This window comes from Ambystoma mexicanum, chromosome 4p, assembly GCF_040938575.1.
Source record: "Ambystoma mexicanum isolate Mex_15411 chromosome 4p, UKY_AmexF1_1, whole genome shotgun sequence".
Classification (NCBI taxonomy): domain Eukaryota; kingdom Metazoa; phylum Chordata; class Amphibia; order Caudata; family Ambystomatidae; genus Ambystoma; species Ambystoma mexicanum.
Window position 1 is genome coordinate 99,082,394 of NC_090927.1, and position 27,497 is coordinate 99,109,890.

General features: G+C 48.2%; 1 protein-coding gene and 1 pseudogene across 1 annotated transcript in view; both read left to right on the forward strand.

Annotated features, from left to right (window-relative positions):
• The first annotated feature begins 3,390 nt into the window (after window positions 1–3,390).
• FNDC4 (fibronectin type III domain containing 4) overlaps window positions 3,391–27,497 on the forward strand; it is a 761,063-nt gene continuing 736,956 nt past the window's right edge. Inside the window, exon 1 of the mRNA XM_069605448.1 lies at window positions 3,391–4,134. The gene's annotated coding sequence lies outside the window, so the exon portion shown is untranslated. The remainder of the gene's footprint in view (window positions 4,135–27,497) is intronic.
• On the forward strand, window positions 15,702–15,773 carry LOC138460447 (U6 spliceosomal RNA; annotated as a pseudogene).

Consider the following 27,497-nt stretch of genomic DNA (forward strand, 5'->3'; position numbering starts at 1 on the left):
AGGGCTTGTCCTTCTCTTCTCTTTGAACTAACTTTTCTACCAACCAACCTCGTCTGGAATCTGTGCCACGAATTTTACCGCAAACTACCCTGAACTGTGTGATCTTGAGCAAAAGACTTTTGTCCTATTGACTTTGGCCCTAAGCCTTTTCTATCTGATCTCCTCACTGTAGTCTCTCTTGTTCTATTGCCCTGATGACTTACGTGTTGGTTTTGCCTAATTTCTAATAACTTTGTCTTTCCCTCCCTTTTAAATTGCTGGCGTGCCATTTTGCTCCCACTTCATTTTGTGAGCTGAACTTGTCTGGAATTTAAGGGAAGTGCTGTGGTGTATTTATGAATGGGATTTTTAACTTGCTTAGAACAGTGAAATGTCATACAACTGTTGAGTAAATAAATATATATTCTTTTTCTTAGAAACCTTGAGTCAGTGTTTGCCTGAACCATAGTAACTGCTGCCCTTTGTGTAACTCTTGTACTGCTCACTTACTCTTGAGATAAGTCTGGCTGATCCGCTACTGCTACCACTACCACTATAACTGTGTAGTACTGGCTTGTACCAAAGGTGAAATTGTACTGTCACTTGTAGTCTTAATTGTGTGTAGTGTTCCCAAAGGGTACTGCATATAATGGTGCCTAACACTCCTAAGAACTTGTGCAAAGTCTTTTCCATTTACTTACCTGATGTGATGCATCCTATACAAAGACTTTGGCCTATTGACTTTGGCTTAGCCTATTATAAAGGAGGAGCCAAGTACCCCCACTCCACCTACCCCGCCTATATTACCTGAGAAGTATGAACCAAAGTATGTGACAGAAAGCAAGAAGAAGAGCAACGACTCTGTGAAGTACCTATAAGAACACCTATACCTAGGAGAATATGGGAAGTGAAGTACCCGTTAAGGAAACCATACCTACATTCAAGACAATATGATGGCCATTTGAAAGCAATTGCTGATGAAACAAAGAAACTGAATCGACCCCATATAGAAGATAACCAGACCAGAGAGGCAGACGACTTATAAAGAACAAAGAAGTACTAAGGATAAGTGACGTCTTGGGATCAAGATCAAGAGATCAAGAGACGTATGCCACAGACAAGATGAAGATACTTAGTTAGTTTAAACGTGTACAGATGCAATGAAATGCAAGCAGCAAAGCAATCATGAAGCTAGCCACATGCTTTTAAATAGTTAGATTGTGGCAAGTGCCAACATATACATATATACCTCATAGATACATAGGGATTAAATAAAGAATGAATGTTCCACTATGAATAAAGCAGTCCTGATCAACGAGGAAGGCCTCAATTCAGTGTCGCAGTTACAAAAGCAATTGTATTAAACAGAATATATTTCAGCTAAGGAGTTGGACGAGCCAAAAGAGCCAAGGGGCCTCATTACGACCCTGGCGCTAATGGGTTAACGGCGCTGTAAAAGGCTGCGGCGCCGTTAACCCATTAGCGCCTAATTACGAGGTCCCTTTGCGGGACCCGACCTTAACGGCTGGTCTAGGCCAGCTGTTAAAGTAGGGACCCGCAAAGGGACCTTCGCGGTAAGTATGGTCCCGCAATTTGCGCTACCGTACTTAGCACCTTCGCCATTCCCATTATGCCCTATGGGGCAAAAATGGGAATGGGGAAGGGCCACGGTGAAATGGGGAAATACCGCCCCGCCACCCTTGGAATGGGGCGGTATTTCCCCATTTCACCATGGCGGACACGTTACAATATCGGCACCAACCATGGTGCTAATAGCGGTATCGTATTGAAGGCCAATGTCTTATCAGAACTAGAATTGGCTGACATTAGATACAATTAACGTGAAAGAACAGAAGCTCCTGTTCAAGAAGGTCGAGTGAAAACAAAAGACATCAGAGGACTATTGGAGAATAAAATCAAATATACAGAAAGGCTCAAATCGTGGAGTCCAGTCATGTGATGGACAGAAGTTGGACGCATGAGGAGATCACACCTGCGCACGGATGCCAGACAGTACCCATACTCCTTAAAAAATCCCAGAGAACAGTACAGACTCAAGGCCAACTGCAAACCCTAATTGGCACTGAACCATTGAGGTGATGATGGAGTATACTTTTAATTGGTGGGAAGCTGGTATCAAGACAAGCTCACCCGCACCTGGTTCAGTCTGCATGCTGCTCACAAAGGTGGAAAGTTACTGACAGGCGGTTAGTAGCCAACCAATTGTAGAGGACCACGTAGTTGGGGGTCTTATAGTTGTGTAGCCAATGGGACGTCATACATTTAGTAATGTTCATAGTGCCAATTTTGAAGGAAGGGCTTAGTTGCCCCACCTGACATTAAGTATCCAATTATTTCTCTGTTACTCTATACAGATATAACACCTATGCTTAGTTATTCACTTAGAACCAATCCCGCTTCCCGATAGGTTTTAGAAGGTTGCCACATAGGATGACGTTGGCAATGACGCAGGTCAACATGTCAGCTATGACCAATTTCGGGCTTACGAACCCAGCTTTTCTATGAAATGATTGAGAGTTGAGTATCGAGCGATTGCTGATGTTCGTTGGATTCCCTGTTTTAGTTACTTGTATTAAAAGAGACAAACCTTTTGCCAAGCTATTTGTGTCGTCTGAATTATTGATGTTTGATTAAAATCTGCATCTCCATCCATCTCCAGGCTACTGCTACTCATCTTAAAGGGCTGGAAGCCTACAGTTCACTATTGAATTGAATGACTCTTCTGTGCTATCTGAAAGTATTTGCCCAGCTTATGACTATTTGTATTTCTTGTGTCCTAATAACTTCTTCCTTTTACTTACTTTTTTAAAGATCATTCTGTATGCCAACACTAAGGTATTAATGTCTCCAGCACTCTTGTTTCTGAAGTCACCTGTGGTTGTAGGTTGTGTCTGTGGGCCATCCCAAAAGGGCCTTGACTGATCCAGAAACTCAGAGTGTACAGTATTGAAGTATATGTGTGTTACTATTCTATTGCTCCCTTCTGAAGAAGCCTTTATAACTGACTGATAAATAAATTATCAATTGTGTATGCAAGAAACCTCTGTAGTGTTCCCAGAGGGTACTGCATTCAATCTTTGCCTAACAGGTGCCAAAGCTATGGACCGTTGTGAGCACTTGTGCATATGAGGGCAATGCCTGACATGGAATGGGAGTACCCTGGCATAGGATGGTGTGAGTACCTGGGCACAGGCCACTAGTCGCTTGAACCACTCGAGCGCCGGGGCTACTAATTCCAATAGCTGGCCGATGGCATCAGCTCCTGGGCACACGATGGCAGTGTCTGGCGAATGCTGTGAATTGATAGTCGTGAGAGTAACTGGGCAGTTGATGTCAATGCCTGTCATTGCCCCCCCGCCCCCACCTTCTTGCCCCCGCCCGTCCTAGCCTGGCTTAGTGGGGGCATGCTGTGTGTGTGTGTGTGTGCGCACAGCGGGTCCGGCCAGGGAGCCCCTCCCGCACTGCATCCTGACTGCAGTCTCCTTGCCAGCCCTGCCTGCTGCTGCCGCTGCTGCTTCCCGGGGACGCGTCGCTTTAAGAGGCTCCAGCTCGGCCCATTTCTGAGTGACATCAGCCCGGCTCCCGGTCCCGCTCGGTCCTCCTGCTCCCAGCTTGGCCCCCAGCAAGGCACCCTCATCTCTCCCGAGACAGACCCCACAGCCTCTCCGCCCTCAAAGACCTGCTGCGGGAGAGAGCTGCCACCGTGGACCGTGCCAGGGCCGGCGATGCCCGGGACGCTGCGCCAGCGCTGCCCTTCCTAGCTGCGGGTTGCCGGGCCGGTGCCCAGGCTGCAGCCCTGGGCCAGGGTGCAGTATGCAGCCTGGGGGTACGGCTGTGACGACGTGAGGGCACCGGGGGACTGAGGACAAGGCGGGCAACCGCGGGGGTCCGCTGCGAGGAGTAAGCAGCAGGTGCTTTGGTGCAGGGCGCCCAAGGGAGCCAGAGAGGATCAGTGCTGCAAGGAACTGGGTGCCGGGGAGGCATCGGGTGCCGAGGAGCTGGTCACCCCTAGGGGGGGAGAAGGAGGCTTAGGCGAAGGGTATCCCAAGGAGGACTGCAAGGCATCCCAAAGGATGTGAAAGGCCCGCCCTAAAGGGCGCCCGGGAAAAGTGCCACGAGGCGATCCGCGCGAAGGTAAGGAGCTAGGGCCGCTGTGAGCGCGCGAGGTGGGCGTGCTGGGGGTGTGGGGGCGTAGAGCAGAAGGAATGCAGCAACGGCATGGATTAGCGGAGCGGGGAGGTGGTGAAGGGGTCACGGGCTACACGGTGCTCCGAGGTTTACTCAACTGTGAAGGTCTAGCACTGTAGCATTGCCAGGGTCTGTCCGCGGCCCGGGGTGGTGGGGGGGGGGGAGTAGGGTTTGCTTAGGTGGCTATAGCCCCGATAGAATCTCGGGGGCTACAACCAAAAGGCTAGCTAGCCCCGAGTCCCTACAGTCGCGATATTAGCGTAGCCCCGGATCTTTTCCAGTCCTAGCGACACCCCTGCGTGGGGGCGCCCTGTTAGGATATAGTAGGGTGATCACATAGCATACACGGATGGTGATGTCTGGAAAATGCACATGCCAGGCGCCCAATCACAGTGCACGAGCAAAGAACGACCTGGAGACAAAAAAAGAGCCTCTTCTATCACAGAACCACAGGCTCGCCATAGTCTGCGACCAAACACAGCTTGGGGTATATGGAGTTACTACAGGCACACCTGGAGCCAGACACATGGGAGTACTCACAGTGTACGAGCAAACAACGAGCTGGAGACCAGGCAGTGCCCCGGTGTAACAGAACCATAGCCTGAGGCGTAAGCAGAGACCAAACACAGCCTGGGTATTAGAGTTACTACAGGCAGGCCTAGAGCCAAACACATGGGAGTACTCACACGACCAAACAATGAGCTGGAGATCAGGCAGCGCCCCGATGTAACGGAACTGGCATAGTCATCAGTGCATTGTAGGTTCTAACCCTAGGTTGGTGCAGCCACAGGGCCATCATTGCATTGCATAGCCCCACAGATGGTGCGGCCACACATTCATCATTGCATTGTAGGTTCTAACCCTAGGTTGGTTCCTGGCACAGGGCTATCACAGCATTGCATAGCCCTGCAGGTGGTGAGACAGATCATCAGCGCATTGTAAGGTTCTAGCCCTAGGTTGGTGCAGCCGCAGAGCTATCACTGCATTGCATGGCCCTACAGCTGGTGAGACAGGTCATCAGTGCATTGTAAGATTCTAGCCCTAGGTTGGTGCAGCCGCAGAGCTATCACTGCATTGCATGGCCCTGCAGCTGGTGAGACAGGTCATCAGTGCATTGTAGGGTTCTAGCCCTAGGTTGGTGCAGCCACAGAGCTATCACTGCATCGGGTAGCCCTGCAGCTGGTGAGACATGTCCTCAGTGCATTGTAGGGTTCTAGCCCTAGGTTGGTGCAGTCACAGAGCTATCACTGCATTGTGTAGCCCTGCAGCTGGTGAGACAGGTCCTCAGTGCATTGTAGGGTTCTCGCCCTAGCTTGGTGCAGCCACAGGGCCATCAGTGCCTGGCACATATATGCCCGCTCCTGGTGTCCTCACTGGTGCACCACTTCACTGTGGGGGCTTGCTCATCATCTGGTGTGTGCAGTGACCAGTAGGGCCACCCCTTAACTCGATAGGATCTGAGATACCCAACCAGCGATCCAGGGAGAATTCCCACTGGGAGAAGGCCCTTATGTTTAATAATCAATTTACTGCAGCACCAGTGGACAAAACAGTCCCGGCGGCCGAAGGCCCTATTGAAAGAGCCAATCAATTGCCTATTATTTCCGATTGATTTTGTGGACATAGGGAAACAGAGGCTTTTTTTTTTTTTAGAGGGATGCTTGCCGTCCCTTATTTACTGTTTGTGGAATTCTGGCCGCCCAGGTCTTGACTAGCATCAGCTAAAACACCAAGTATAAAACATGTGTTTGCAATGAGCTACAGCCGAGCCGTGCATGTAACCCTTCGTGCAAGGTGCTTGACACCACAGTGCAGAAAGGTCACTTTTGTGTAGGAAGGCGTGCAGGGTGACCTACTCTAAATGTATTTCTATCGGGAGGGGGGGTTTCTTCATTCATTCAGATTAAAGCAGTCTGAAACACGGTACAGATGGTTGTTTTTTTTTTTTTTGTAATGACTCAACAAACACATGGTGTTACGTCACCAACATCGATCACCAACATTTAAAGGCAGGACACACGTGAGGGCACAACTGCCGGAGTTTAAGCCTAACACCTTTCGCTATAGCCCCGATTTAGGTGTAAAGACCAAGATCCCACTCCCAAAGCCCCCCTGAATATTTTACTTTCTCACCATATGCGACAGCGACTCCAATACACTTGGCAAGTCGACACATGTTTTGGTCCCTTCTGCACTGAGTTAATATAGGCCTTCATCAGGTTCAAACATTTCAAAGGATGCGAAGAGAAAATATGCTTGGGGGCAACTGAGACAAATGGCATGCACGTGCCTGTGTAAATATGAATATACCATGTGTGCAAAGTATATTCTCACTGTACTCCTACATTTCCCAATTGTATACATGAGTAGGAATGCAACCAGTTTACTCATGCACAATAGCCATATAGCCATCTCAGTGGTAACCTACATGTGTACTGGTGTGCACATCGGCCTTTTTTCTGTACATATACATGTCGCGAGTTAAACCTTGTACATCCCTGGTATACACCGACATAGCTATGGTGGAATCGTGCACATCTACGTGCACACATGCTTGCACCTTTCTAGCATAAGTGTACGTATCTGAAAAGTGGACTTACATATCTCTAAAATGCACAAGAATAATTCCAGTTCAAATAAACCCACATCACGTATAGGCAGGCCCCTCTCGCTGCTTTACTTGCACATCCAGCATCGGGTGGGATGATGTGTGCATGTACGTTCTGTGTACAGCGCTTAGACGTTGGCGCTATATAAATAAACACACCATCAAACCATCGAAACATCGTGAACATGCATACTTTGATGCACACACACTCATGCGCACAGTGTGCGCATGTAAACCTCTGGTTTGCACGTGCATATCCCGAGAGTACCCAGGCATACACAGGCATAGCACAATTTTACATTTCCAGACCGGAAGCGCGCTAGTGGGGATAGGATGCTGCAGAGCTTCCAGTGGTGAAATGTGGGTGCCAGGGAGTGACACCCCCAAGGCGCAAATGAAGCTGCAGACCATCTATGAGTGTTACAATGATAGGGTTGTGACGAGGGAGGCCAGGCCGTGTGTGATCTGTGCTCATGCTCGGGGTGGGGGTGGGGCCGGGAGGCTTCCCAGTACACCAGCGAGCGGAGCACCCTGTCCGAGTGCTGCCATGCCGGGTTGCTAATGGGCTGCCTGCAATCAGGTTGTTTGCCTATATATAAAGTGGTGGAAATTGAGCAAATTTGCAGGGGGATCGCACAAGGTCCGCGGTGGGGGTGGAGTTTGGAGGTAGGGGCGGAGTGCCAAGGGGGGCATAGTTACGAGGAGGCGGCGCTAGCAGCTGGACTCCAGTCAAAGGAAATGTTCAAAATAATATTTTTTAAATGGTGCAATTGCTTTCATGCTGCTTCTTTCCAAACTCCACACTGTACATCAATTCCACTTTAAATCATTTCCATGGCAGTGGTGCACCCAAAATACTGTTGGTAATGCAGTGCTTTAAGGGATCCATAGACGTGCTGTACAGTAGAAGACTACCAGGGTAGCTCAGCAGGTTGAGGGACCATTGCTGAGATGTTATATATTGAAAACTGGTTCTTAATCGTATGACTTTATGCAACTTCTTATATAATAAAAAAAACAAGTGTTATAATATGTGTGTGGCCAGGGGATGGGTTGGGCTGGTGGTCGCTTGTTTATATTCAGGGCAGAGGTGGTGGTATATATGCCCCTGTGGTGACAATCAAACTTGGCACCCATGAACCCACAGTTTAATTTCCTAAAACCTGCTGTCAGCACAACAGAAGCATTTATTTCTAATTTACCAATTTGACGAGCATATAACATCTTTATAAATATAACCTGAGATAAAACACAAAGGGGCACTCAAATTATAGAGTATGTGTGGAAGTCCAAGAACAAAAATCAAAGAGAACTAGTGAATGCAAGCAGCATTTTTCAGTTTGGAAATTACTTTTTTTCTGTTTTTCTATGAAAGTGTGAAATGCACATTTGGAAAACAATAGTGTGCCCAGCATGTAGAAAGAAAGCCTTTTCACAGTGAAGCCCCCTCCCAGTTATATTCATGCCTCATTGGATCCCGTGGTGTGCCTTTCAGGGCAGAAGAAAAAAACAGGCAAAGCAAAGCGAGCCTGCAGACGCGCGAGTGACGTCTGGAGAAAGGATCGCAGAGTAGATCAGATCACCGAGCTCCCAGCTTCCCTGGCGAAGCTGGGGGCTCGGTATAGACTGGCCACGGCTGAGGCTGGCCGGGTCTAGAGATCCGGCCAGACATCTGATGCCGGATCTCAGACCCGCCAAGAGCAGGCCCATTGACAAGCGCTGTATATACACTTATATAGCGCATCATAGAGATTTCTTCAGCTTCGAGGTGCTGGAAGAACAGTTATGATTAGCCATATTAATGGTACTTAATTTATTGACCTGTGAATAATGCAGGGAGGGCTGAGTCAGCCGAGCCAGGATTTGAACCTCTGATTTCAGGTCGTATGCAGGTCGTATACAGTTATACTGATTTCAGGTCGTATGTTATGTTAACGGTACTTATATAACACACCGTCACCAACGGAACTGGTCCCCAGGTGCCCTGGAGGATCTGTAAATGAGAAGGTGGGATGGTTTAGTAAGGTGGAGAGGGAGCAGGATAGTGAGGAGTGTTGTACTGTTGGCAGCTTTCAACTCGTTAGACACCGGGTGCTGAGCTTTGGTGCGAGTATTGTATCGGTGTCAGTCCGCGTGTGCTGTTGGTGCGACTTATGTGTTGTTGCAGTGTGGTGAAGTGCGTGCAGATTGTTGTTCGAGACATGGTTGTGTGAGTTTTTTAAGTATGCAGAGAGTTTGAGTTTATATTGGTTAGTGGGTTATGTGACATTTAACATGCAAGCATTCACAGTTCTGTCTAAGTGTAGCACTTGCTGACCTACATAATTCAGTCTGAGTGTGGCAGTCAATAATCTTCACAATATTATCTAGATACTGCACAGGCTAATGTTCATAATTCTATCTAAGTGCGGGACATGCTAACACCCACAACCCTGTCTAGATATGGCGCAGGCTAATGTTCTCAACTCTAAGTGTGGCATATGCTAACATTCAAGTTCCATTTAGGTGTGGCCTATGCTAACATTCACAATTCTGTCTAGAAGCGACGCAGGCCCAAGTTAGGAATTACGTCTAAGTGTGGCATATGCTAACATTCAAGTTCCATCTAGGCGTGGCCTATGCTAACATTCACAATTCTGTCTAGAAGCGACGCAGGCCCAAGTTAGGAATTACGTCTAAGTGTGGCATATGCTAACATTCAAGTTCCATCTAAGTGTGGCATATGCTAACATTCACAATTCTGTTTACCTATGGCGCAGGCTATTGTTCTCAATTCTAAGTGTTGCACATGCCAACATTTACAGTTTCATCTGAGTATGCTGCTTGATAATACTCACAATCCCATCTAGATGTGAGGCAGAGCTAGGAATTCGAACTAAGTGCAGCACTTGTCAACATTCACATTTATAACATCTTAATTGGAGTTCTATCAAGAGTGGTGTATGCTGAGCCTTCCTAATTCTATCCAAGTAGGCAGGAGCCGATAGTCACAACCTATCTAGATGCGACGCAGGCCAGCGTCCACAATTCCCTCTATGTGTGACATTTTTTAACATTGACTAGTATGTTAGGATGCGTTGTAAGGCAACATTTCAAACACTGTCATGGTTGATGTTCGGTTGGTGGTCACACAACTTTCTAAGTATGCATGGGCTAAGTCTATGGCAGTCTATGTTACGGGAAGGTAAGGTAGAGTGGTGGGGGCTTTCTGGAGTAGAGTAATTGCTCTACACCCCACCCATGCCACACTTACAGTTTTTGTTGTTGTCTGTTAGCTGCTGGCTTCCTTGGCTTCCCTTGCTGACACCTGCCCGACACCTCTTGGAGCCACCAGTGTAGGAGCCGCCCTTTGCCTTGGGGCCCTTAGCTGAAGGGGCTGCCGGGCAGAGGGCTGCCCCGGGGATTTCAGATTTGTCTAACAGGTGGCCAATCACGGGGGGGTGGACGGGTTGGGAGGCGGGAGGAGGATGAAGAAAACACTGGAAGCTGCTTGGGAGGGGGAGAGGGGACAAGGCTGCACGCGGGCCGCTGGGGGTTGATAATCATTTAAAAAAGGGCCCAAAGCAGTCCCAGGGTCTTCCACTCACCTGGCCATTGATTTTTCGAATGGCGAGGTGGCCGGTGGCTGGCCTGCACTCGCCATGAGGCAGTAGCCAATCACAGGGATGGTTGGTGGGTTGGGAATGGCGGGAGGAGGCGGGAGAAAACACGGGAAGCTGGTCAGGAGGGGGAGAGGGGACAAGACTGCACGCGGGCCGCTGGGGGTTGATAATGATTTAAAAAAGGACCGAAAGCGGTCCCAGGGTCTTCCACTCACCTGGCCATTGATTTTTCGAATGGCGAGACGGCGAGGCGGCCGGTGGCTGGCCTGCACTTGCTGTGAGGCAGTAGCCAATCATGGTGGTGTGGGCGGGTTGGGAGGCGGGAGGAGGCGGGAGAAAATACAGGAAGCTGTTCAGGAGGGGGAGAGGGGACAAGGCTGCACGCGGGCCCATGGGGGTTGATAATGATTTAAAAAAGGACCGAAAGCGGTCCCAAGGTCTTCCACTCACCTGGCCATTGATTTTTGGAATGGCGAGACGGCGAGGCGGCCGGTGGCTGGCCTGCACTCGCTGTGAGGCAGTAGCCAATCATGGTGATGTGGGCGGGTTGGGAGGTGGGATGAGGCGGGAGAAAACACAGGAAGATGATCAGGAAGGGGAGAGGGGATAAGGCTGCACGCGGCCGCTGGGGGTTGATGATTATTTAAAAAAAGGGCCCAAAGCAGTCCCAGTGTCTTCCACTCACCTGGCCATTGAGTTTTGGAATGGCGAGGCGGCTGGTGGCTGGCCTGCACTCGCCGTGAGGCAGTAGCCAATCACGGGGGGTGGGCGGGTTCGGAGGCGGGAGGAGGCGGGAGAAAACACAGGAAGCTGGTCGAGAGGGGACAAGGCTGCATGAGGGCCGCTGGGTATGATAATTATTTAAAAAAGGGCCCAAAGCGGTCCCATGGTCTTCCACTCACCTGGCCATTGATTTTTCATGAAACACAGCACCGACTTAGTTCTCAGAGATCACACCATTTCTAATCCACACTTCTCCCATTAATACTTGTAGATAGAGAACCCAGGACTTGGATTCACCCTTTACCACACGTCCTGATGAAGGCCTTTACATATAAGCTCCATTCAACAGCTTGTCTCTGGGCCGAAACACCATAGTGTGGACGATTGACGATTCCTTTACTGATCCAGTGTTGACTCCACACACTGATATACATTTTTTCTGTTCACTGAAATTTGTTCTGTTCTGTGTTCACATTGTATTTGTAAAGCACAATATGCCGACGAATGAAAGCAAAACATTTTGTCTGTTTATCAAAATCCAGTCCACCTGACTGGGTTGTACTCACCTGTATTGTACATTTTAAGTGCCAATTAAGAATGTCTCTGGGTACTCTATCCCCACATTTGTTAAATATATGTGAATTAAACATGTAAGGTCAAATCATTTCTTTATTGACTTTTTTGCAACCTGAGAAACATTGTTGATACTGTGTAGGAATACAATACAAAATTAATGTGTGATCTCTCACCCTGATCTTTGTGATTTGTCATACACTGTATACATCTGTGAGGGGGAGAGCTGACTAACACAATGTGTCAGTCGACCGAGATTGCACCCATTCATGACGTTTTTTTATTTTTTGTTTATCGCGTCTCATGAAGGACTCTCGCCTCTAAGCACGGGACTGGGTATCAAACCCATGTTGCTCGATGTTGTCCTGTTTCCAAGACAAGTGTGTTGCCCCTGAGCTATCCACCCGTGTCTGCGAAATCATTCACTCATCGACAAATCTAAGAGTGAGGAGAATCCAGCAGTTTCCCGGCATGAGCATTGGGCTGAAGGAATATTTTGGAGTGTCAGAGCAAATAAATGGTAACAATGGTCGAACAATACGGGCCTCCTACCGGTGCCCAGAGCCAAGCTCAACCTGGTCTCCCAGGGTTCCTTTTCCTATGTAGCGCCTAGAGCCTGGCATGCCCTCCCTCCTGACCTAAGGAACTGCGCCTCACTAGCAAATTCAAACATGGACTAAAGACAGTTTTATTCAACTGATTCCTGTCAGCTGTTTCCTCTTGCACTTGCCCTGTTAGGTTCATGTTGTGTATGTGTGTCTCTTAGCGCTACTATGCCTGCGAGCCTGTTTCACAGTGCTATACAAATTAATAAAGTAAAGTAAATTAACCAAACTAAAATGTAACCAAGAATACTCAACAGTTCCACCAAAAGAGTTGCTTGAGGGCTCTGACTGGAGGATCCTCATAGGAACTTTGACTGGTTGAGCGATAGGAAGGAACCGGGGAAAGCCGAGCCGTAAATAAAGGTGTGTAAATTCGGCAGTGTGATATTTAGCAAATAACTGAAGTGACGTGATAAAACATCATTATACTGTACAATAAATACAATAAAAAGGTTACATTTTCCTTATCCACAGAGTCACACTAAAGAGTGCTATCTATTTACATAGCACTGGACAGGAATCAGACAGGCAGTAAGGCATCTGGATGATGACCATAACACTTTGTTATGTGTAGTGCTTTATTCCAGACTCATACCACTTCTATGCGCTGCAGTAATCAGTGTTATTATTAGCCAATTTAATGGTACCCATTTTCTGAACCCCTGGAGCTTGTATTAGAAATAATGCAGAGTGTATGTGTGGCTGTCCCGAGATAAAGCAGGGTGTTATATACAGCCAGCCCAGAACTACAACCTTGACAGAAGCCTTACTATTCCTGTGAGCCTCCAGAGGCGTCGCTACGGTGCAAATGGAGGGGGCATAGCCCGGGTCTTTTGGTTGTAGCCCCGGATAGAAGCTCAAACACTACAACCAAAAGGCTAGCTCGCCGCGAGTCCCGACAGTCCCGACATTAGCCCCGAGTCCCGACAGTCCTGACATTAGCTTAGCCCCAGATCTTTTCCAACCCTAGCAACACCCCATGTGGGCATCCCTGATGCCCTGTAGTTTGCCACACACTGCAGACCAGAACGAAATTGAGGTTCCTGAAGGCAGACAGTGGACCACACCAAACAATGCCAACTGCTTGGTCTTGCCCCGACTTTAAAGCAAGCAATGAGGGCAGTGGAAATGACATGCATGCCCCCCTCCTCCACATGGAAAGGTTCAAGAGGAGAGAGATGTAAAGCTTGTCATTCCTGGCTTGGCTCTTGTTTGGCTCTTGATTGCCAGAAGACTTAGAACTGAGTCAGAGCCAGGCTAGAGCCCTACTTGGCTTGCCCACCCCTAAGTGGGCATCACAGTTAAATGCAATCACTTATGTATTTATAAAGAAATCAAATGTTAGAAGGTGCATCTCAGCACCCACCCAGCACTGTGTGGTTAATCAAAATAAGGGGAAGGAACCAAGGCGTGTTCCCTAGAACTGGTTCCAGTTAGGTAGTATATGCTTGTTAGGGTGAATTTTCATAAATGGCTAATTTCCGTTACCTAATGAGTCCCTCAGCAGCTTTGCTGGATTTCTAGAATTTATTTTTTTCACCTGGTAAGAGTGTGAGCCTTTTTCCCACTCTTACATGTGTTTTGCTGTGTGTGTTTTTACCATTTGTGTGATCTGGACTCTGGAGCCTCACCTACTCCATGAGCACCATATTTGTGTGTGTGTGCTAAACAGCACCTTCAGTGCAGTGACACAGGGTTGTCTTTTAGACTTCCCACTGACTCAATCGTTCTGGGACTGACTACTGTCTCCCAGAAACATGTAAAGTTGCCATTAACTTTATGTAGTCTCTTTAAACTACAGACCCTGGATACACCCTCTTACATGGAGTATTGGAAAGGGTTAATTGCTATCCCTTTTTGTCTGTTCCTCTTGGAGCACTGTTTCGCTCCCTTTACATCAAGACATGGCTGGTGGCAGTGGTAACTACCCTAATTTTTCTACCGCGGTTTTCTTATGTAACCATGGTATTGTTTTAGGCTATTATATTAGCCTCGAACATAAACTCGCTTGACCGAATACATTTTATTTTGGCTCCGGGTGGGTTTATTCACCATTTCTTTTTGTTAAAGTCTTTCTTGTGTTCTTCTCTGCGTGCCAAACCGGGGTGGATTCCTTTGTTCGCTGTCTTTTCGCGGGCTTCTGCACAGAAGCCCTCCCTAAGGCACCTGAAAGTCTGGGTAGGCAGGATGTGAGGGAGGGGTCTTAGGACCCCTGCCATGGGTTCCCTTGGTAACCCAATTCGCACTCCTGTTTGATTGGCTGGGTGACTGTCTTTGCCAGGACAGCCACCCTGCTGTGTGATTGACAGTCAGGCTGAATGAATGGGGGAAAACTGCATAAAAAGCAGGTCTCTGGGACTGGAAAGGTGGAGTGGCCACTGGAACGAAAGAACCAATCAGGAGCTGATGGAAGAGGACCCCTTCAACGACTGAACCGCCCGGTGAAACCCTGCTGCAGGTCCGAACCTTCAGAATCCAACGACAGAGAATATCCTCCAGGAAACTTCTTCCCTTGAGCTGGTGGGACCAACCAGTTCGCCCAAACTGCAAGCCAGGACCCCTTCTCTGGTCGAATTCGCTGTACAGAGCTACAGTGGGCTGCATAGCCAGGAAGGTAAGACCCTGCTTCGGTTTTAAGGAGCGCACATTTTATTTGTCGCTTTGCTTTCCTGCTGGTTTCTTCCCTGGGTAGTGCAGGACACTCCAGTCTCCCTACTTCGTGTCAGTCTGCTGACAGTCGCTTCAGGAACCGTGAGCCTGCTGGAACTACCAGCAACGTCTGCCTCAGCTACAGCTTCCTCTCCGTTTTAAGGTACTGTGCAAACCCGGTTGCTCGTTTCGTTCAGCCGCGGGGAAAGTGTGTGAAATCTTTCTCCAATCCGAGGGCTTGTCCTTCTCTTCTCTTGGAACTAACCTTTCTACCAACCAACCTCATCCGAAATCCGTGGCACAAACTTTACCGCAAACTACCCTGAACTGTGTGATCTTGAGCAAAAGACTTTTGTCCTATTGACTTTGGCCCTAAGCCTTTTCTACCTGATTTTATCACTGTAGTTCCTCTTGTTCTATTGCCCTGAGTACTTACTAAAAATGATGGATTACACCCGATAATATCAAAACCAAATTTAGAACCAGTAAATAATTGTTTATGTTAATTTTATTCGGAAACATCGTTCCATCAAATTTACAATAGAGTTTAAAAAAAACACTGCAATGTTTACAAGAAGGCTTAAAAAAATCAAGATATGTATTCATACAAAAAGATAGAAAATCATGATATATTCCATCACTGGCATAAGAACACCCATCAAGACGTCCCCTTCTGCCACATTCCCCTCTAAAAGTAAAACTAGTAAAAACGTCAACAATGTAACAATCAGAACATGTGCTCGCTTCGGCAGCGCAATACAGGGAAGATTAGCATGGCCCATGCGCAAGGATGACACGCAAAGTAACAATCAGAACATACATTTTGTGCTTGTGGTCAAACCCACAAAATCCCAGAAAAGAACCAATCAAATAGTTGTACATCTCCAGTGCCAGACAGAGCTCAAAACAAACGTTAAAAAGACAAATCAGAAGAACAAGAACAATAAAGGTTAGAGCGGGGATGGACTATGCAAATGAGTGTGAACTCAGACCTGTCGCGCTTATCACAAAAAGCACAAAATAACAGTGACAGCTGCAGTGGCCCTCGCACTCTGGCATGACAGCGAAACAGTAATTAAATATATAAAAAGCGCTACGAGCCACGAGCCAGAATTTACTGAATGTACAGACTGGAATGTTTCTTGATCTAAAGTTGCCATCTTGTACATTCGTACCTGGGGTAGGGTGCTCAGCCAATCAGGCTGTTGGAAACGCCAGTGAGAACACACACTCTAGAGGTCGTGTTTCTCCAGTCATCCGAGTCCCTTCTCAGGGAACCGCCATCTTGATTGTGGAGAGGAAACAGGGGGAGCACTGCCATTTTACCTTCCCGCAACTCCACCCTCTCTCCTACCTCCCACGACATCTCACATCTTTACCCCACACCCCTCTCTCTCACCCCACTTACCTGCTGGGCCCGACATTTGTGTTCCAGTCCTGGCACTGGTCCTTCCCATGATCGCCATAGAAATAGAAAAGGGACTGTGTCCTCTATGGCGGCAGCCATCTTTATTTACTGGAGTTTGGCTACACACATTGTGCGTGGATCCCACCTCCAATAAAACAAAACATAAAAATAAAACTACTTGCACCCCGGACGAACTCCTCGCTTCACTGGGGCCTGCCTAGGCTCGGGCTGGCAAATCATTTCCGGCCCTATGTGCCCCGCTAAGCCGTGGTGATTGTTACATTAACTCACCAGATATCAGCATATCAATAAGGCAACATTCACTGATAAGGCAACAGTCACTGATAAAGCAACAGTCAGTGGCTTGCATTGCTTTGCTAAGAAGAGGTTCAGAATGTACGTGTTTATAAATATAGAAACTCACTTTCAAATGGAGAGAGGGAAACACTCAATTCAAAATTACATGTGATATCCTGAACCTAACCCATGCTGTAAAAATCACGCTTTTAATTCTTGCCTTCACCAAAATAAGGATGTAGGGAGTTTTATCATGGTGGGAGGATTTTCTGAAACACGAGCTTGTTGACATGCATGTTACTGTTGTGCTCTGTGTCACATGGCATTTCAAACAAGACTGAATTTGCACTGTGAGGTCATGTGCAATTTCTTTCCAAGTGCTCTTAAATCACACTTTAGCAAGCTGCCCAGCGCTGATATTTGATAGAATAAAACACAGGCCCAAATGAGGGTTTGTTCTTAAAAATAAGAAAAGACTTCAATTTTAAGAAGGCCTTAGTAACCGGAGAGCCTATATTGTTAGTGGTAGGACATGAAACTACTGTAAAGGTTTGTTTTACCCAAAAAGCGCGTGTACCCTTTGGATCCAGTATACCTTCCACACCTGGGCACAGCCTCTATTCAGGGGTTGATAGACTTTGTTTCTCTAGATGTTTTGAACTACAACTCACATCAGGAAGAGCAGCATAGGCAATGGTGAGGCATCATGGGAGTCGCAGTCCAACACATCTGGAGAACTGCAGGTTCAGCTAAAAAATATTGAGATTTCTCCCCAGTGTTTACCACTTTCCTGTGTTTGTTTTCTATGTGTTCGTTTTAAGTAATTTGAGCGCTTTCCTGTTCCTGCATCTGACTGTTGATCCTTGATTCCACTCAATATGGAGCTGTATTGTGTTAGACTGTGTGTGCTTAGCCTTCTGCAAACCACGTGCCTTGCCATTCAGCCTCGCTACCAAAGGTGAAGCAGGGATGCTGAAGGGGTCTCTCTCTCTCTCTCCTTTTGCCAGTGATAGTTACCACCGTGCTGGCTTGGAAGGGAGGTTCTCCGGTAGAACCACCTCTTCAGCTGCCGCCGCACCCCGACAGTGCCTGACATTCACGCCTTATATGTGGATGATGCTAAAATGCTGATCGGTAACCTCGTGACTATGTGACAGTGAGGACCTGCAGCTGATATTTAAGATGCTAGGGAGCTGTCCCAGTGCTGAAACAAAGAAATGGTAATGAGGAAAGATGCCTGATATCTGACGTTAATATGCGGAGGCGCCGCCCCAGTGTTGACATAAAAGGGTATTGAGTAGATATGTGCAGAATCTGATGTTAAGATGCGGAGGCACTATCCCATTGCTGAAATAAAAGGGCATGAGTAGATATGTGCAGAGTCTGATGTTAAGATGCGGAGACGCAGCCCCAGTGCTGACATAAAACGGTACGGAGTATATATGTGCAGAATCTGATGTTAAGATATTGAGGCACTGCCCAAGTGCTGAAATAAAAGGGTATTGTTTGTTTGTTTGTTTATTTATATTACACTCCAAACCCTGAGGTATCTGGGTGCATTGTAGTTAAATTTCATATTGACTAGATATGTGGAGAACAGGGGCGTTGCTAGGGGGGGGGGCTAAGGGGGCTATAGCCCCTGATCTTTTGGTTGTAGCCCGGATAGAATCTCAGGAGCTACAGCCAAAAGACTAGCTAGCCCCCAGTCCCAACCGTTCCGACATCAGTTTAGCCCCGGGTCTTTTCCAGACCTAGCAACTCCCCTGGTGGAGAATAAGATGTTAAAATGCTGAGGCGCGACCCCAGTGTTCAAATAAAAGGGTATTGAGTAGATATGTGTGGAGTCTGATGTTAAAATGCTGAGGCGCTGCTCCAGTGCTGAAATAAAAGGGTATGGAATAAATATGTGGGGAGCCTGATGTTAAGATGCTGAGGTACGACCCCAGTGTTGAAATAAAAGGGTATTGAGTAGATTGATTGATTGATATTTTATTTCTATCGCGCGCATACACAAGTGTTTCAGAGCGCGACCAGGCAGGGAAAGAGAACAAAAACAACGATCTTACTAGGCCCAGTGACATTGAGAACGTGCAAGTGCAGGGTAGAGGGAGAAGGGGGAGAAGTGCATGGAAGGGGGAACAAAAGGAGAGTGCGGAGCGAGAAGGAAAAAAAACAAAAATAATAATAAAATAATAAATAAAAGGGCAACAAACAATGGGAGTGCAGCCAGCAAGTGGCAAGTGCTGGGTTTATGGCAGCAGGCCATGTAGGTCTGAAAGTGCAGGAAGAAAAGGGGAGGGCTGTATGGGTACAGATGCAGACCCCAGTGCAGGGGGTGGCCCGGAGGCAGTGCGGGAGGGTGGCAAGATGAGCAGGTACTTGGGCCCGGAGGACAGAGGGTGGCCAGGAGCAGGGTGCCGAGGGAGAGTAGAATTAACAGGGGAGAGGGGAGGAGAAGGCAGAAGCAAAGTGGAAGATTTTGAGGTGCTTCCGGAACCGGAGATGGTTCTCTTCAAGTTTTAGAGTGGCTGGGAGGCTGTTCCAGGGGGAGGCCCCAGCCGAAGACAGAGATCTACCTCCAGCTTGTTTCTTTGAGAAACGACTGACCCTGAGGGAGTTAGAGGTAGAGAAGCGAAGAGCTCGAGATGGGAGGTATTTGCGGAGGGATACCTGAAGGTATGTTGGACCCAGGCCCCAGAAAGCCTTGTGGACAATGCAGAGGGTTTTGAATTTAATCCTTGCATCCACAGGGAGCCAATGGAGAGATTTCAGAGCTGGAGAGATACGATCCCAGGGCTTGAGGCCAAGGACAAGTCTCACAGTCCTGTGTGGGGTCTGATGTTAAGATGCCGAGGCGCTGCCCCAGTGCTGAAATGAAGTGGTTTTTCAGATACTGATCAGGCCCTGGCCTGGTTGACTTCCTTTCTCACCGACTGACCCTCTCAGGTCGAACTGGGGTCTTTCCTCTCTTCTATCTCTCTCTACTTTTGGTGTTCCCCAGGGGTCTAACTTCTCTCCCTGGCTATTCAATCACTACCTAGCACCTCTTGCCCACTGCATCGCTACTTTCTGCTCCAATTTTCAATGTTATGCGTATGTCACTCAGCTCTGTTTGAGGCTCACCTCAGCCACCTCTGCTTCTTCTCTTATACCAAACGGTCTGGCCACAATTCAGGGAAGGTGTGCCACCAATGATCTCTGCCTTAAAGCCAGTAACACTGAGATCCTCCCCATTGGGACACCTGTTCCCGCCTTCCCTCTCTCACTCTGGCTGCCCATCCTGTGCTCTCTACCTGCACCGTCCTCTGAAGCTAAGATCCTTGGTGTCGTCTTCGACTCCAGCCTCTCCTCTCCTCACATCTCTGACGTCTCTAAGAAGTCACACTACCAGCTGCACCTCCTCAGAGGTATTCTTCCTTTTCTCACTTTGCCCCAGAAGCTCACTGTCTCCAGATCCCTGGTCCTCTCTAGGCTGGACTACTGCAACATCCTCCTTCTAAATCTTCCTGCCTCTACTCTTAGACCTTCACAACTTATCTATCCAGAATAGGACTGCGAGACTTGTCCTTGGAGAGTAAGAAGGTAAGAGGTTTGCCAAGAACTACCAGTGCACTGGGGTCTCCACCTAACAAAATAGCTGAGAAAACCTACTGGGAATGAATGGCCTGCTGCGTCAATACTTCCACTGACATCCCCCAAACAAGGCCCAGATCTGGTATAAAAGTAGGATTGGTTTGGAAGTAGATGAAATGCGCATTGCCAATGCAAGTAAGACTTGCAAAAAATCTTATATCCAGGTCATGTCGAAATCACAAGTACAATTGTATTCTTAACATAAGAGAATTTAATCAGATAGTGAACAGCCAAAACATGTTTCGACCCCGCAGGTCATTCTCAAGGCGTGGGATAACGTCCTCAGGAAATTGTCTCTAGCGAGCCTTAGTGGAATGATGTATAAAGAAGAAATTGGTCACAAATCAACAGTTCGAATCTGTCCGATGGCTCTCATTCAGTCTATTGACGCAAGCAATCCATGTCGAGGAAGTGGCAAGGAAAAGATTTGTGTGTTGTCAAATAGTCGCGTTGGATCGCATGGACGAGTGATTCTCATGCCTCTAATTGCTCCGTCGTGTAATTTGGAAAAGAATAGAATGGTTTGGTCCATACAGAAGCTGTGCAGATCGCCTGCCAAGGGATCGTATCTCTCCAGCTCTGAAATCTCTTCACTGTCTCCCCGTAGCTGCAAGGATCAAGTTCAAGACCCTCTGCATCATCCACAAGGCTTTCTGGGGCCCGGGACCGCTCTACCTCTAACTTTCTCTTCCAAAACATCTTCCTTCTCAAGCTCTCCACTCATCCACCTCCAAATCTCTCAGGGTCAGACGCTTCTCCAAGCAGAGAGTTGGGGGCAGATATATCTCCTCTGCTGGGGCCTCCCTCTGGAACAGCCTCCCTGCCTCTCTCAAATTTGAGAAGAACTACCTCCGGTTCCAGAAGCAACTCAATACTTTTCTTTTTGCTTCCGCTTTCTCACTTCGTCTCCCCTGCTGATGCACCTGACTGCTCCGCGCACTGGTCACCTGGTCACCCTCTGAACTCGGGCCCAGGCTGCTGCATGTCCAGTTGCCCTCACCATGCCTCTGGGCTCCCAAGCACCTAAGGGTCTGTATCTGCAACCCTACAGTCCCTACAGTCCCCTGCACTTATGAGCCACCTGCTGGCTGCACTTCTGAGTTAACTTCACTTCCCCCTTCTCCTCGCCCCTGGCACGTCTGTCCTTCCCTCTTCCCCGCCCTGTGCAATCTGAATGACACAAGGCCTAGTAAGATCGTTATTTTGTCCTCCCTTTGTTTACCCCTCCTTGTCTTCTCACGCCTAGGAACACTTGCCTACAGGCGCGTTATAAATGCCACATCATCATATCATATTTAGGAGAACTGTCTGGTGAACGATGTTAAGATGCTGAGGCACTGTCCGCGTGCTGAAATAAAAGGATATGGAGTAGATATGGGCGGAGTCAGATGTTAAGATGCAGAGGTGCTGTTTCAGTGCTCAAATGAAAGACTGTTGAGTGGATATGTGCGGAGTCTGATTTTAAGAGGTCTACTAAATGTAGAGGAGTTCTAACGTAACACTGTCAGAAGTGGCTGCTCGCTTCTGCATGCAGTGCCGCTTGATGGTGTGTACACGCTCTTCGGGCCTTTCCTCTAAGCAGGGCTGAGCGGCACGTGTAGCCTGAGAGGAGTGGTTGTGGGAGCAGGGGGCAGTAGCCCTGGCGTGCAGGATTTCGATGTGAATTACTGCATCCAGGAGTAGGAGCATTGCAGTGCTGCACAATGCTGCCGAGTTAGGGCCGGTGAGCAGTGGCGCGCGGCATCCTGGCCCCGGGCCACCTGGCTGCTCGCTTTGGTTGTGGTGTTCCCTGCAGAGAGGAAACCTCCTTGTGTGTGCACACACTTAGCAGGGACATTGTTAAAGCGTATCTCTGGTGATGCCATCAGAGCAGTGTGCAGATAGGCCCTTAGGGTTTACTATTCCCATTATGTCTAATTATAGAGGGGCAGGTTATTAAAACCTCAGAGAAAGTGGTGGATGAGTTGCCTACCCAATCTCTTGGGGCAATTAAGGGATCTGATGTCCCTGATGTTGATAAATTGGACCCCAAAACCTGGCCTATTAAAGAGAAAATCATCTCTGACCTTATCCAGTGTAAGCACATGATGGATTTTCAACTATGGGTTGAATCCTTTGACAATATCATGCCTCAGCCTCCATCTGACAGGTTTGACATGACTTGTGAAACCGAGGAGCAGACCACGGAGACTGCATGCCGAAGTGACCTGCCGCTTTATGGCCACAGGATGTACAATCTGATCTGTTGAAATGTGATATGGGGTCCAATGGTGGTTCTGAAGTCACTAAAAAGCAGCCTTGGATGGTTGGTCCAGCGGTTACTGTTATGATGTGCACCCCTGAAGTCATTCAGCCCGTGGGTCCCGCTCCACAGCATATTCCCGGTCATTCTAAGGACGCTGGGGATGCAACTGCTGACACGCACGTGTTAAAAAGTCCAAAATGCCTGAGATCTGCGATCCTGATCTTAGGAAGTTGGTCAGTGATCATAGAAATCCTTCCATTATTAATGTGGACAGACCAGAGAGACATGAAACCAGAGAAGGCCTGAGAAATAAGCTCTTGTCCAGGTTGCACGGTCGAGTGGCCCAGGCTGTGTTCTAGCTCAAGACTTGAGGCTTTTGCGCAGGGTTCAAGTCAAGGACTAGTGTCATGGAGTAAACAAAGATAATTATTGGTTGTGGTCAGAACAATCTCCCCTGTTTTTTGAGTCTTTGCAAAAATGTGAACTTTACTTCCTCGGCGACAAATCTAAAGATTGTCTTGGACTCATTTTGCTTAGTTTGTGATCTAGGTTTTCTGTTTGCAATATTATTTAAGTCGGCTATTTGGCCTTTTGTCATTCTGTGTACCTATTAGTTCACGCTCCTTGCCCAATGACTCTGTGTCCATCTCCCCCCTCCCCCACCGCCGATGTAACAGATTTATTGTCACGTGTTGTCCTGTCCTAAGCACCTCTACGCCTCAGGGCTCTTGGTTTCTCGCTATATAAATAAATAAAATAAAAAACAGAAACAAGATGCCGAGGCGCTGTCCCAGTGCTGAAATGAAGCGACATTGACGAGAAGTGTCCGGTGCCTGATGTTAAGATGCCGAGGCGCTGTCCCAGTGCTGAAATGAAGCGACGTTGACGAGAAGTGTCCGGTGCCCGATATTAAGATCCTGGTGAGCCCTCCTAGTGCTGCCATGAAGGAATATTGAGGGGCAATGTCCGCTGCCTGATGTTAAGATGCTGAGGTGCTGTCCCGGTGCTTAAATGAAGCGATATTGTAAAGAAATGCCCAGTACCTGATGTTAAAATGCTGAGGCCCATGACAAGAAATGCCCTGTACCTGATGTTAAGATGCTGCGGCGCTGTGCCGGTGCTGAAATGAAGGGATATTGAAGGAAATGCCGGTACCTGATGTTAAGATGCTGAGGCGCTGTGGGATGTTGGCAAGACATGCCCGGTACCTGATGTTAAGATGCTGAGGTGCTGTGGGATGTTGGCAAGACATGCCCGGTACCTGATGTTAAGATGCTGAGGCGCTGTGGGATGTTGGCAAGACATGCCCGGTACCTGATGTTAAGATGCTGCGGCGCTGTGCCGGTGCTGAAATGAAGGGATATTGAAGGAAATGCCGGTACCTGATGTTAAGATTCTGAGGCGCTGTGGGATGTTGGCAAGACATGCCCTGTACCTGATGTTAAGATGCTGCGGCGCTGTGCCGGTGCTTAAATGAAGGGATATTGAAGGAAATGCCGGTACCTGATGTTAAGATGCTGAGGCGCTGTGGGATGTTGGCAAGACATGCCCGGTACCTGATGTTAAGATGCTGAGGCGCTGTGGGATGTTGGCAAGACATGCCCGGTACCTGATGTTAAGATGCTGAGGCGCTGTGGGATGTTGGCAAAACATGCCCGGTACCTGATGTTAAGATGCTGAGGCGCTGTGGGATGTTGGCAAGACATGCCCGGTACCTGATGTTAAGATGCTGAGGCGCTGTGGGATGTTGGCAAGACATGCCCGGTACCTGATGTTAAGATGCTGAGGCGCTGTGGGATGTTGGCAAGACATGCCCGGTACCTGATGTTAAGATTCTGAGGCGCTGTGGGATGTTGGCAAGACATGCCCTGTACCTGATGTTAAGATGCTGCGGCGCTGTGCCGGTGCTTAAATGAAGGGATATTGAAGGAAATGCCGGTACCTGATGTTAAGATGCTGAGGCGCTGTGGGATGTTGGCAAGACATGCCCGGTACCTGATGTTAAGATGCTGAGGTGCTGTGGGATGTTGGCAAGACATGCCCGGTACCTGATGTTAAGATGCTGAGGCGCTGTGGGATGTTGGCAAGACATGCCCGGTACCTGATGTTAAGATGCTGAGGCGCTGTGGGATGTTGGCAAGACATGCCCGGTACCTGATGTTAAGATGCTGAGGCGCTGTGGGATGTTGGCAAGACATGCCCGGTACCTGATGTTAAGATTCTGAGGCGCTGTGGGATGTTGGCAAGACATGCCCTGTACCTGATGTTAAGATGCTGCGGCGCTGTGCCGGTGCTTAAATGAAGGGATATTGAAGGAAATGCCGGTACCTGATGTTAAGATGCTGAGGCGCTGTGGGATGTTGGCAAGACATGCCCGATACCTGATGTTAAGATGCTGAGGCGCTGTGGGATGTTGGCAAGACATGCCCGGTACCTGATGTTAAGATGCTGAGGCGCTGTGGGATGTTGGCAAAACATGCCCGGTACCTGATGTTAAGATGCTGAGGCGCTGTGGGATGTTGGCAAGACATGCCCGGTACCTGATGTTAAGATTCTGAGGCGCTGTGGGATGTTGGCAAGACATGCCCGGTACCTGATGTTAAGATGCTGAGGCGCTGTGGGATGTTGGCAAGACATGCCCGGTACCTGATGTTAAGATGCTGAGGCGCTGTGGGATGTTGGCAAGACATGCCGGTACCTGATGTTAAGATGCTGAGGTGCTGCAATAGTGCTGAAATTGAGGGATGATGGTGAATCCTCACTTGATGATAATATGCTGGGACGCTGTCCGAGTGTTGATGCGATACTATGTTGAGGAGCGATGTCCTAGATGTAATGTTGAGATGCTGAGTTGCTCTTCCAGTGCTGGGAATATATAGAGCACTGGGGGACCGGTGTGAGGAATTCCCAGCAGTGGCAGCTGGTGAATATTAATAGGTTAAAATGATGGAATAGACAGCAGACTATATTTATAAAATCAATATTTCTGTGAAAATTGGGTAGAAAGCCAGACAGTTTGCAGTCAGAGTATTGCTTGAAAAAATCCAATAGATGCAGGTCACCAACAGTGCGCAGAAGCATTTTCAAACGCATTTTCATGATGCATTTGCCCGCAATATATGCCCGTATAAACATAATTGTTTTCATGCTGACTGGGCCAATACATGCTAATAGTCCCATATAAGAACAGACTTTCCTTTGTAGAGAATGCCACTAGTAATACTATAAGAAAACCTATCCCAGCTACCTCTGCCTATATATGCCAGTGCCTGCACAGAACAGCATACTCCTATGGGCTCTGCCATTCAACTGTGCTTTATCATAGATGCCCAGTAAAAATTCCATGCCAAAAAAAAGAAATAGCTAGACTGGCTGCATCAAAATGCCAGTCTAGCCATGTAATATCACTTATCATGCTCACTTTATCGTAGTAGCCCAGTAAAAGAAAATCATGCCACAGTAAGTAATGGCTAGACTGGCTGTACCAAAATGCCACTCTAACCACGTAATTACTCTTAACATGCCTGATCGTTTTATAAATGCCGTGGGGGTGCCATCAAATCGGAGGCCTGCTCACCATGCGTGTGAGTGGCATCTTGATTCATTCTCAAATCAAAAGCCCGCTCACCAGCAATGAATCAAAGGAGAGACCCGCTCATCCGCAAGAGGCTCGCTCACCGTCTTGGTGAGTGGGCCTTTGATTTAATACATCAAAGCAGGGACCTGCTCACAATAAAAGAGGCCAAATCAACGTGCTGGGGGCACCCCACTATCAGAGCTCTGATTGGGAGGTGCGGGGGGAGGGGATTTATTTATTTATTTTACATTTATAAAGCGCGCAGGCATCGAGGCGCTGTTACAAGAATTGTTTGTTTTTCTTAGTTGCGTAATTGTGTGGTTTTTTTTTGTTGTCTTAGTTACGTATTTATAACGCGCTTAAACACCCAGAGGTTTCTAAGCGCGGACCCAGGGATCGAACCTGTGCACACGCTGCCGCTGAGCTATCCTCCCGGGATGCATTTGTTTCACACAATCATACACATAGACGTATGCATTCATTCACACCCCCACACAACATACACCTATTCACATACACTCGCCCATTCATCATACACACAGCCACACAGACATTCACATTTTTCTGTTAACTGTCCTGCATGCACTCCAGTCCAGAATCCGCTCCCCCACGGCCAGTGATGCTGGATCCATGCAACATGAACAGGAACCAGGAAGCAGGTTCCTAACACATGTGTGCAGGGACTGGTGCGTAGCCTGGAAGGGCGGGCCTGTATGCGCGGGGAGGTGCAGGAGCACCCCCTCACCCATTCAGAGCTGCCATACCCCAGCCTGCATTTCCAATGGGCCAAAGGCCGGGTAAGCAAAACACCCCAACCTTCCATGGCCCAATGGACATGTATGCAGAGGTGCAAACACGAAGCCAGCCAAGGAGCACTCCCACAGCGGCTTGTTGTGATACTGGGCACGCTTGTTGGCAGTTCATCCAACATCGTTGGGTTAGTGCCTCGCTGCCCATTGTGGAGGAGCGGCCCGTTTTCCAGTGCAGGGATTGTTGGACTGCAGCGAGAGAGGTACTACGCATGTTGTTAAAATAGCCATGAGCTGCCGCCCTGCTGAAATCACAGGGCAATAGGGAGAGGCAATAGGAGCACGATGTTACGATGCTAGGGAGGATAGCTCAGGGGCAACGTGCTTGCCTTGGAAGCAAGACGACGCGGAGCAACACAGGTTCAATCCCCGGGTCCGCACTTAGAAACCTCTGGGTATTAAGCGTGTTATGAATTACCTATCATATCATAGGGTGGCTGTCCCATTACGGATGCTGTACTGGGGAGAAATGCAGTGCCCCTGCTTTTAAGATGATGCCAGTTCTGAAATGATAGGGCACTAAAGAGAAATGCCCTCTGCTTGGTATTACAAGGTTGGGCAACTGTTGCAGTACTGAAAG